Source organism: Thalassophryne amazonica, chromosome 14 (assembly GCF_902500255.1).
Source record: "Thalassophryne amazonica chromosome 14, fThaAma1.1, whole genome shotgun sequence".
Taxonomy (NCBI): Eukaryota; Metazoa; Chordata; class Actinopteri; order Batrachoidiformes; family Batrachoididae; genus Thalassophryne; species Thalassophryne amazonica.
Window position 1 is genome coordinate 69873719 of NC_047116.1, and position 10202 is coordinate 69883920.

Here is a 10202-nt window from a genome sequence, read left to right on the forward strand (position 1 = left end):
CACACTTGAGAGTTGTCAGACATCCCCCTTACCTCTCTCAGGATGCCGCACACACACATACAGGTTCAGCACTTAACTGACTACTGAATGTATTCTTATCAATGATTATTGTTTTTAAATTGTGGTTTTGTTATGCTATTTAGGGTTGCACATTGAATGGATTGCATTTAAAAAATGAACTGACTGTTTAGTTAGTTGTTTTCCATGGTGGATAGTCTTATAACGTAAGATTAAGCATGTGGGAATGAATGTTATGAAGTGTTACTTTATTATTGCTTTTATTACAAATTGTTTGATGAAATTTCCTGATATCTACAACATGTTCTCTTGTTTTAAAATCAGAAAGACAGAAAAAAAATGGATGGATTTATTGCATTTTGCATTGCATTTTGAAAAAAGAATGAGTGGATTTATAGCGTTTTGGAAAAAAATTAAATAAACTTTGGATTATAAACAATAACATTATTGTTAGATTTGTCAATTATTGTTGAAAATGTTCAGACTGAACCAACCATCTATTACAACAGGACAAACTAAATATTTGCAAAATTTGTTGATCTGGATAAATAAAAGTCATTTTTCTCAAAACAATCAAAATGGATTTAAAGCATTTTGGAAAAGAGCTCTTCATACATACATATACGAGGTCTCTTAGATAATAAACCGACCCTTTTATTTTTTTTTTTAACTATATGGATTTGAATGACATGCGATTACACCAATCATGCTTGAACCCTCGTGCGCATGCGTGAGTTTTTTCACCGGTGACGTCATTTCCCTGTGGGCAGGCCTTGAGTGAGATGTGGTCCCGCCCTCTCGGCTGAATTCCTTTGTTTCACACGCTGCTCGAGACGGCGCGCGTTGCTTTATCAAAATTTTTTCTGGACCTGTGAGGAATATCCGAGTGGACACTATTCGAGAAATTAAGCTGATTTTCTGTGAAAAGTTTAACGGCTGATGAGAGATTATGGGGTGTTTCTGTCGGTGTAAGGACTTCCCACAGAGCGGGACGTCCTGCAGCGCTTCCAGGCGCTGTCGTCGGCCTGTTTCGAGCTGAAAACATCCTAATTTAAGGCTTAATTCACCCAGGACATCGTGAGAGAACAGAGAAGATTCAGAAGAGGCCGGCATGAGGAATTTATGCGGACATTCCACTGTTTAAGGACATTTTTTTAATGAAAGACGTACGCGCAAATTCGCTGAGTCGTTTCCGTGACGACTCGGCAAATCTGTGTGCGCCGCGACAGGAAAAACACCTCCGTGTTGAAAACCATTTGTAGAATTCAGGCGGCTTTTAATGGCTTTCAACAAGTGAGTAACTGAGAAATTGTTTAACAGCTTGGGCATGTTCCAACTTGCCCGTTAAGATTTCCAACGGAGGTGTTTTTCCTGCCGCGACCCCCCGCGGTCGGGTCCAGCCCGACATGCGACTCTGCCCGCACATTCTTTCATTACAAAATGACCGTTAACAATGGAATGTCCGAATAAACTCCTCATGCCGACTTCTTCTGAAAGTTCTCTGTTCTCTGACGACTTACTGCGTCAACAGAGCCTGAAATGTGGAAGTTTTCAACTTAAAACGGCGAGACGCTGCCGCCTCGAAGCGCAGATCGCCGTCAGGCGCCGTGGACCGTCCTTAAAGCGACACTACCAGACCAAAATCTCTCATCAGCCGTTAAAATTTTTACCGAAAACCAGCTGAATTTATTGAATGGTGTCCACTCAGTTGTGCCTTACAGTTTTGAAAAAAATTTTATCAAACAAAGCAACAGTCTCTGAGCCATTCCTAAACAATGAAAAAAATCGACGAGCGGGTGGACGACTCCTCACTCAAAGACTGCCCACAGGCGAATGACGTAACCGACAGGAGTGAAAAAACTCTCGCATGCCCACGAGGGTTCAAGCATGTCTGATGTACTCACACGTGATTCAAATCCATATGGTTTTTAAAAAAAATAATAATAATAAGGTCTTTATATTGTAAGGCAAGGCCATACAATAATGATGTAAAACCCCAACGGTCAAAACGACTCCCTGTGAGCAAGCACTTGGCTACAGTGGGAAGGAAAAACTCCCTTTTAACAGGAAGAAACCTCCAGCAGAACCAGGCTCAGGGAGGGGCAGTCTTCTGCTGGGACTGGTTGGGGCTGAGGGAGAGAACCAGGAAAAAGACATGCTGTGGAGGGGAGCAGAGATCAATCACTAATGATTAAATGCAGAGTGGTGCATACAGAGCAAAAAGAGAAAGAAACAGTGCATCATGGGAACCCCCCAGCAGTTTACGTCTATAGCAGCATAACTAAGGGATGGTTCAGGGTCACCTGATCCAGCCCTAACTATAAGCTTTAGCAAAAAGGAAAGTTTTAAGCCTAATCTTAAAAGTAGAGAGGGTGTCTGTCTCCCTGATCTGAATTGGGAGCTGGTTCCACAGGAGAGGAGCCTGAAAGCTGAAGGCTCTGCCTCCCATTCTACTCTTACAAACCCTAGGAACTACAAGTAAGCCTGCAGTCTGAGAGCGAAGCGCTCTATTGGGGTGATATGGTACTACGAGGTCCCTAAGATAAGATGGGACCTGATTATTCAAAACCTTATAAGTAAGAAGAAGAATTTTAAATTCTATTCTAGAATTAACAGGAAGCCAATGAAGAGAGGCCAATATGGGTGAGATTAGTGATGAGTAGAAAGATGTCCTAGCTTTACGGAGGGCTTTTTTATAGAGCAACAGACTCTTTTTCCAGGCTAAGTGAAGATCTAAATTAGTGAGACGCCATTTCCTCCCCAACTTACGGGTTATCTGCTTTAAGCTGCGAGTTTGTGAGTTATACCACGGAGTCAGGCACTTCTGATTTAAAGCTCTCTTTTTCAGAGGAGCTACAGCATCCAAAGTTGTCTTCAATGAGGATGTAAAACTATTGACGAGATACTCTATCTCACTTACAGAGTTTAGGTAGCTACTCTGCACTGTGTTGGTATATGGCATTAGAGAACATAAAGAAGGAATCATATCCTTAAACCTAGTTACAGCGCTTTCTGAAAGACTTCTAGTGTAATGAAACTTATTCCCCACTGCTGGGTAGTCCATCAGAGTAAATGTAAATGTTATTAAGAAATGATCAGACAGAAGGGAGTTTTCAGGGAATACTGTTAAGTCTTCTATTTCCATACCATAAGTCAGAACAAGATCTAAGATATGATTAAAGTGGTGGGTGGACTCATTTACTTTTTGAGCAAAGCCAATAGAGTCTAATAATAGATTAAATGCAGTGTTGAGGCTGTCATTCTCAGCATCTGTGTGGATGTTAAAATCGGCCACTATAATTATCTTATCTGAGCTAAGCACTAAGTCAGACAAAAGGTCTGAAAATTCACAGAGAAACTCACAGTAACGACCAGGTGGACGATAGATAATAACAAATAAAACTGGTTTTTGGGACTTCCAATTTGGATGGACAAGACTAAGAGACAAGCTTTCAAATGAATTAAAGCTCTGTCTGGGTTTTTGATTAATTAATAAGCTGGAATGGAAGATTGCTGATAATCCTCCTCCTCGGCCCGTGCTACGAGCATTCTGACAGTTAGTGTGACTCGGGGGTGTTGACTCATTTAAACTAACATATTCATCCTGCTGTAACCAGGTTTCTGTTAGGCAGAATAAATCAATATGTTGATCAATTATTATATCATTTACCAACAGGGACTTAGAAGAGAGAGACCTAATGTTTAATAGACCACATTTAACTGTTTTAGTCTGTGGTGCAGTTGAAGGTGCTATATTATTTTTTCTTTTTGAATTTTTATGCTTAAATAGATTTTTGCTGGTTGTTGGTGGTCTGGGAGCAGGCACCGTCTCTACGGGGATGGGGTAATGAGGGGATGGCAGGGGGAGAGAAGCTGCAGAGAGGTGTGTAAGACTACAACTCTGCTTCCTGGTCCCAACCCTGGATAGTCACGGTTTGGAGGATTTAAGAAAATTGGCCAGATTTCTAGAAATGAGAGCTGCTCCATCCAAAGTGGGATGGATGCCGTCTCTCCTAACAAGACCAGGTTTTCCCCAGAAGCTTTGCCAATTATCTATGAAGCCCACCTCATTTTTTGGACACCACTCAGACAGCCAGCAATTCAAGGAGAACAGGCGGCTAAACATGTCACTCCCGGTCCGATTGGGGAGGGGCCCAGAGAAAACTACAGAGTCCGACATTGTTTTTGCAAAGTTACACACCGATTTAATGTTAATTTTAGTGACCTCCGATTGGGTGTCATTACTGCCGACGTGAATTACAATCTTACCAAATTTACGCTTAGCCTTAGCCAGCAGTTTCAAATTTCCTTCAATGTCGCCTGCTCTGGCCCCCGGAAGACAATTGACTATGGTTGCTGGTGTCGCTAACTTCACATTTCTCAAAATAGAGTCGCCAATAACCAGAGTTTGATCCTCGGCGGGTGTGTCGTCGATTGGGGAAAAACGGTTAGAAATGTGAACGGGTTGGCGGTGTACACGGGGCTTCTGTTTAGAACTACGCTTCCTCCTCACAGTCACCCAGTCAGCCTGCTTGGGATCTGCCAGGGGGGAACTAACGGCGGCTAAGCTACCTTGGTCCGCACCGACTACAGGGGCCTGGCTAGCTGTAGAATTTTCCACGGTGCGGAGCCGAGTCTCCAATTCGCCCAGCCTGGCCTCCAAAGCTACGAATAAGCTACACTTATTACAAGTACCATTACTGCTAAAGGAGGCCGAGGAATAACTAAACATTTCACACCCAGAGCAGAAAAGTGTGGGAGAGACAGGAGAAGCCGCCATGCTAAATCAGCTAAGAGCTAGTAGCTACGCTAACCTAGCGGATTCCTAAAAACACGCAAAGTGAATAATTTAGAGGTGATTCAGCAGAAGGAGTGCTTTAGTTAAGGCACGTAAAGATTACACTGGGAAACAAATCGTAACCTAGATAACTAGATCAATCTAACTGCGCAGATTAAACAGCTAACAGATACAGAAAAACACCGCTGTGCTCCGGAACAGGAAGTGATACAATACCGCAGTGAGAGCCAACCACCAGTAGAGGCAAGCAAGAGCACAAGTGTACAATGACAATAAAAGACTATATTATAAAGAATGCCTATAAAAACAGAATTGTGGGAGTTTGGAGGCTGATTCTTTCTGCACAATATAACTCCTTTAATAATTATTTTATTAGAATTCATATTTAAATTTGTCCATTGAACATTAAAATCTGGATGATAAACAAATCAAACGTTTTTAAGGTGTTTTAAGCCTGTTCGAGTTCAGTGACGATGTTAATTAACGGTCATTAAAACCGAATCAACATTTTGTGCATGAACGTCAGTAAACGCACAAACTCCCACATTTGAGATTTAACAATAAGTTATCAAAGCAAGTTACTTTGGTATAAAAAGTACTGACATCTAACATGTTTATTGCTCTCAGAAACGCATCTTTATTTACAGACAAAGTCACTGATGTCAAAACAAAACGGAGCAAAGGGTGACTGAAGGCGTGATAGGTGTTGTAATTAATTAATCTAAAATAACGCTTTATTTTAACAGACAATTTTAATACTTAATAGTGACAGCCTGCAGTTATTACTTATTTACAAGCTACTTACGAAGCTAACGATTAGCTTACCGTCATGTTTTGTCTCTTCGTCTCTAGCAGCTTGTATCTTCTCGTCTTTGTCTTCATATTGTTGTATGAATTCCCAAAGTCTTCTGTACTTTTCAAGCGTGTTTCGTCTCGCCGCCAGCAGCTTTCTCTTAAAAATGAGTCGATTCCATGTGTTTAACACGGCGTCTTCTTGTTTTTAAGAGAAACAATGGCGGACTCCGTACGGAGTCCGTACGGAGTCCGCCATTGTTTATGTTTATATGGCATATAAAACGTCACTGCAGTTTGCTCTGTTGACTCCGCCCACGTTGAGGAGGTACTATTTGCAGTAGAAAAAGACGCGCCTGGAACCAAACCGAGTAGAGCCGAGTCGAGTCGAGTAGTGCTGGTTCTGTGTAGTAGAAAAGTGCCTAAAATTACTTTTATGCACACGTCTTTTCTGACAGCGTCCTTACTCCATATTCACAGTTACACGTTATTCACAACATACTGCTGGAATGACACAAGACCATAATAAGACCTATAGGTGAAAGAAGTGTTTTTGGAAATTTGTTTTTCATGCTGGAAGTCGAAACACTGAGGGTGGTGACGTCACTTTCCTCCAAAAATAAATTATCCAGAGAATTTATAGAATATGGAGATATTCTACATGTATCCTTCATCAAAATCCTCCTCATCCTGTTGTGTAAGTATTTACAGAATCACTGGAGGAAGATCGGATGAGGAAAATATTTGACCATTACAACATGTTACCTCTTTTGTTCTCTTCATTTAAATTACATTTCTTCTTCCTGGTCTGTGATCAATCCTTCATCAGCAGGTGTTAGCTGTAGTTTCAACATGTCTCTCAGCTGCTGGACTTCAGACATGTTTGTAGAAAGACTTTAAAACACACAAAAGTAAGAGTCAACAACAGAGTGGAGGAAAGACTAAAAACTGGCCGATTTAATCATCTGCTGCTGCTGCTCTGCTGCCCAGGCTGACCAATCACAAGTGTGAGACAACACTGAAATGTCCCTGTGGTGGGACAGACATCCAAAAGCAGGAGACACCAACCCTGATCCCAGACATCACCTGACATGCATGTTTTCCTTACGTACCTGCTGCAACCAGCTTATTAGTCCAGATGGTGCTTCCTTCTTGACTGTCTGTGCACAACTGACTATGTTGACTTACCCGGCTTCACTATTGCTTCATGCTAGGTTGTGATTGAATTGAGAATGTGACCCGTGACGAGAGCAGGGTTAAAATGTGTGTGTGTGTGTGAGTGAGTAAGAAAAATGAGTGTTGTGTGTGCGTCAAAAGCAGGGCTCTGTGTGTTTGTGTGTGTTTCTATTTGAGTGAGTCTGTCAGAGCGAGTGAGAGAGATGATATTAATGTCCATAAGATGTTTGTTTAACTGAAGCCATGATGGTGTTAAAATAAAATGAAGTGTTCTGAACGTACACGGTTAGTGATCAGGGAGAGAAAAAAAGACAATGAGATATTGTCCCCATTTTGTGGCAAAGTAATGGGACAATTTCATTCACAACTGTAAGTTGTACTTGCCAAGAGAAACTGCTGCCCTTCTGTCTGTCCTTGGCGAAACCTCCCGTGTTCTTAAACTTAAGAACCATAAAACTCTCAAAAATCTAAAATTTTACACATTAATACTGCATAATCAAAGACTGGTATGCAAGAAAAAAGGAATTTAAAAAAAACTTTAAAAAAATATGCATTTATGACGTTTACAAATACTTTTTTTTCCCATTTTTTAACTGAATTTTGTGTTTGAAGTAGGACGTATGTGTAGAAGCCCTGAAATGATCACATCACCTGCTCGACGTCAAACAAAGCTGCTCAAATGGGCGGCAAGGTCTCGACTGTTTTGTCATTTCAGAAGTTAACGTTTGGTAAAAATATTTTAGTTTTACCAAAAGTTAAAAAAAAAAACAGACAAAAATAAACCTATACCTGTATCTGTTGTCCTTAAGGGCAACTTACTTGTTTACAATAGGGCATTTACCAAATACCATGGCAACAAATTCAAAACTTTAATTTCAATTTAAACTTTCATTTTAGCACTTTGCACTTAGTTTTCATTTAGACGCATTTTCATATGTTTAGTTGCCTCAAGGACAAACTTGCAGCCTTATTGACTGAATTAAATTTTCTAGGTTTGATGAAAAGTAACTCAAAGCCTCAGTTTAGGCTGGGACATACTGCAAAAAATATAAATCCCTTTATCCTTCCCATATTGATCTTTACTGCAATACATAATTTGACTGAGGCCTGCAGAAACCATGTCAGATGTTGTCCCAGTTGTCCCAGTTAAATACACCAAGACCTGGAGAAACTGCATCTCTTTCTGCCTGTAAGGGTCGAGTGACAATAAAAGTGAGTCTGAGATTGAAAAATCTATTCATTCATTCATTTTCAGGCACTTATCTGGGTCCAGGTCTAAGTGGCAGCAAAGCAAGCAGCTCATCCCTCATTTCCATATCCTTGCCCAAATCATGTCACTCTCCCCGTGGGATCCCAAGGCCTTCCCAAGCCAGATGGGAAATATAATCTCTTCAGCATGTGCTGAGTTTTCTCAGGGGCTTCCTCCTGGTTGCAGATGCAGGGAGACAATCAGAGAGCATCCTCACCAGATGTCCAAACCACCTCAACTGGAAATAGCAACTCCACTCCGAGTCCCTCCTCGATAAGGAAGCTTCTCACCCTGTCCAAGAGCATAAGCCCAGATACTCGATGGAGGAATCTCATTTCTGCTGTTTGTGTCTGTGATCTTATTCTTTCAGTTACTACCCAAAGCTCATGACCATGGGTGAGTATGGAAGCATAAATTGATTGGAAAATTGAGAGCCTCTCTATAACTCCTCCCTCTGACACTCATTAACATAACAGCTGTCCCCTCACTGTCTCATCAGTCCTCCTTTTTATGCGCCTCAAATGTCCAATAGTAACATGTCTGCAGCTGCTCACATGTCCAACAACTCTTCCACACTCAGAATGTGCAATAAATAATTTGTATGTGATATTATCAACACTATCAGAAGCCATAATTCACCCTCAGCGTTAAAGAGGTTTTTAAAGTCCTCTTATCTGGCTAGATCTTCAACTTTATTTTCTTCCCACATGGTCATTTTTATTATAGGGCAGCGTGGGGGTTAGTGTGCTTGCTTCTAAACCAGGTCATCGATTCAAGACCAGCCGTGCCCATTCTCCATGTCATGTGGAGTTGTGTCAGGAAGGGCATCCGGTGTAAAATTTGTGACAAATTTACATGCAGATACATATCAGATCTGCTGTGGCGACCCCGAGCAAAAGAAAGACGCTGAAAAAACCTAGGATAGTTATTTGGAACATGGCAGTTGGAACATCAGCAGTTTCCTTCAGGATAAATGAAGACTTCGGATTCTAACAGGTTTGAACCATGGTGTTGTGCTTAAGAGTTCAGCAGTTTTGAGATGTTGATACGTTAAGCTTCAGATTTTATGAATTGTGTGCATAATTCCATTTTTGTATGTATAAAATGAGGAAAAACTGTAATCGGTAGCATCGATTGTTCGGCTTCATCAGTCCACCACCAAGCTGAACTGTCATACATGTCATCATAAAGCAGTTTGACTTATTTATTTTTGCTGATATTTTTGGTGTTCAGTCTATAAGAACTCCAACACAAACTAACAGCTATCATTTGGATGTGGTGGAGTTGGTCTGAAAAACGTTTAGTAGACAAACCTGCTCTGGATCAGTGAATTTCAGGCTTGAAAACAACATCCAGCACGTTGACTAGCTTCTTCTCTGCTTTAAATCCACTCATTTATTCTTGCTGCTCTGCGATCTGTTTGTTTCTACCAACTCAAATATCTCGGCATTAGCAGCAGTTAGCCGCTGTTTCAACAACCTTCTCAGCTGTTCCACCTTTTCGCGATAACTTCGCCTTTTCTTCTTCTGGTTTACTGTCGACCTTTGTGTTTCTGGAGCTCTTCAAAAAACATATTCGAGAATCACAGAGAAGTTTGACCTATTCAGAGAAGAGTTTCCGGCTAACTAGCTTTAGCATCGGACGACAACAGGAAAGTTCTTCTTCTTCTTCTAATAGATTCCGGCAGGCTATACGCTGGCGTAGCATAATGCTGCCCCCCACAGGTAATAGGTAAATACTTTATCTCATGATAGACTCTCAAATAGAGATTGGTGGAATGGAGGAACTTAATCACAGCTTTGTCCACTAAATGCGAGTAACTGCCCTCAGAAAAAATTGACCTAAAAGAAAACTCAGTCAATCCACAGTCTGACAAATCTTTAAACAATTTCCGCCTATCACTAGAATACATAGGATAGCACATTAAAACACTTTCCAACTGACCACACTGACACAACCCATCTGGATGTTTTCCAATCACTTTTAAATATGCTGCCAACCCACAATGCCCCAGTCCCAATCTAATCAATTTGACTTGATCCTTACGACAGGATGAGGAGTCTTATTTTTAATCGAAGGCTGACACAAAAGTGTCGCCCTACCGACTCACTCTCCCACTGCTTTTGCCACTTCTGATCACTCAACTCTTTAAAAAATACTATAGTTATT

General features: G+C 41.0%; 1 long non-coding RNA gene across 2 annotated transcripts in view; it reads right to left on the reverse strand.

The window, feature by feature from the left end:
• LOC117525205 overlaps positions 1 to 9702 on the reverse strand; it is a 21085-nt gene extending 11383 nt beyond the window's left edge. Inside the window, exon 1 of one of the 2 annotated variants that reach the window (XR_004564982.1) lies at positions 9347 to 9702. This is a non-coding gene — a long non-coding RNA (uncharacterized LOC117525205). Of the gene's footprint in view, positions 1 to 6373; positions 6433 to 9346 lie in introns of those variants that run through there. The other variant, XR_004564981.1, reaches the window with a different exon arrangement.
• Positions 9703 to 10202: the final 500 nt, after the last annotated feature.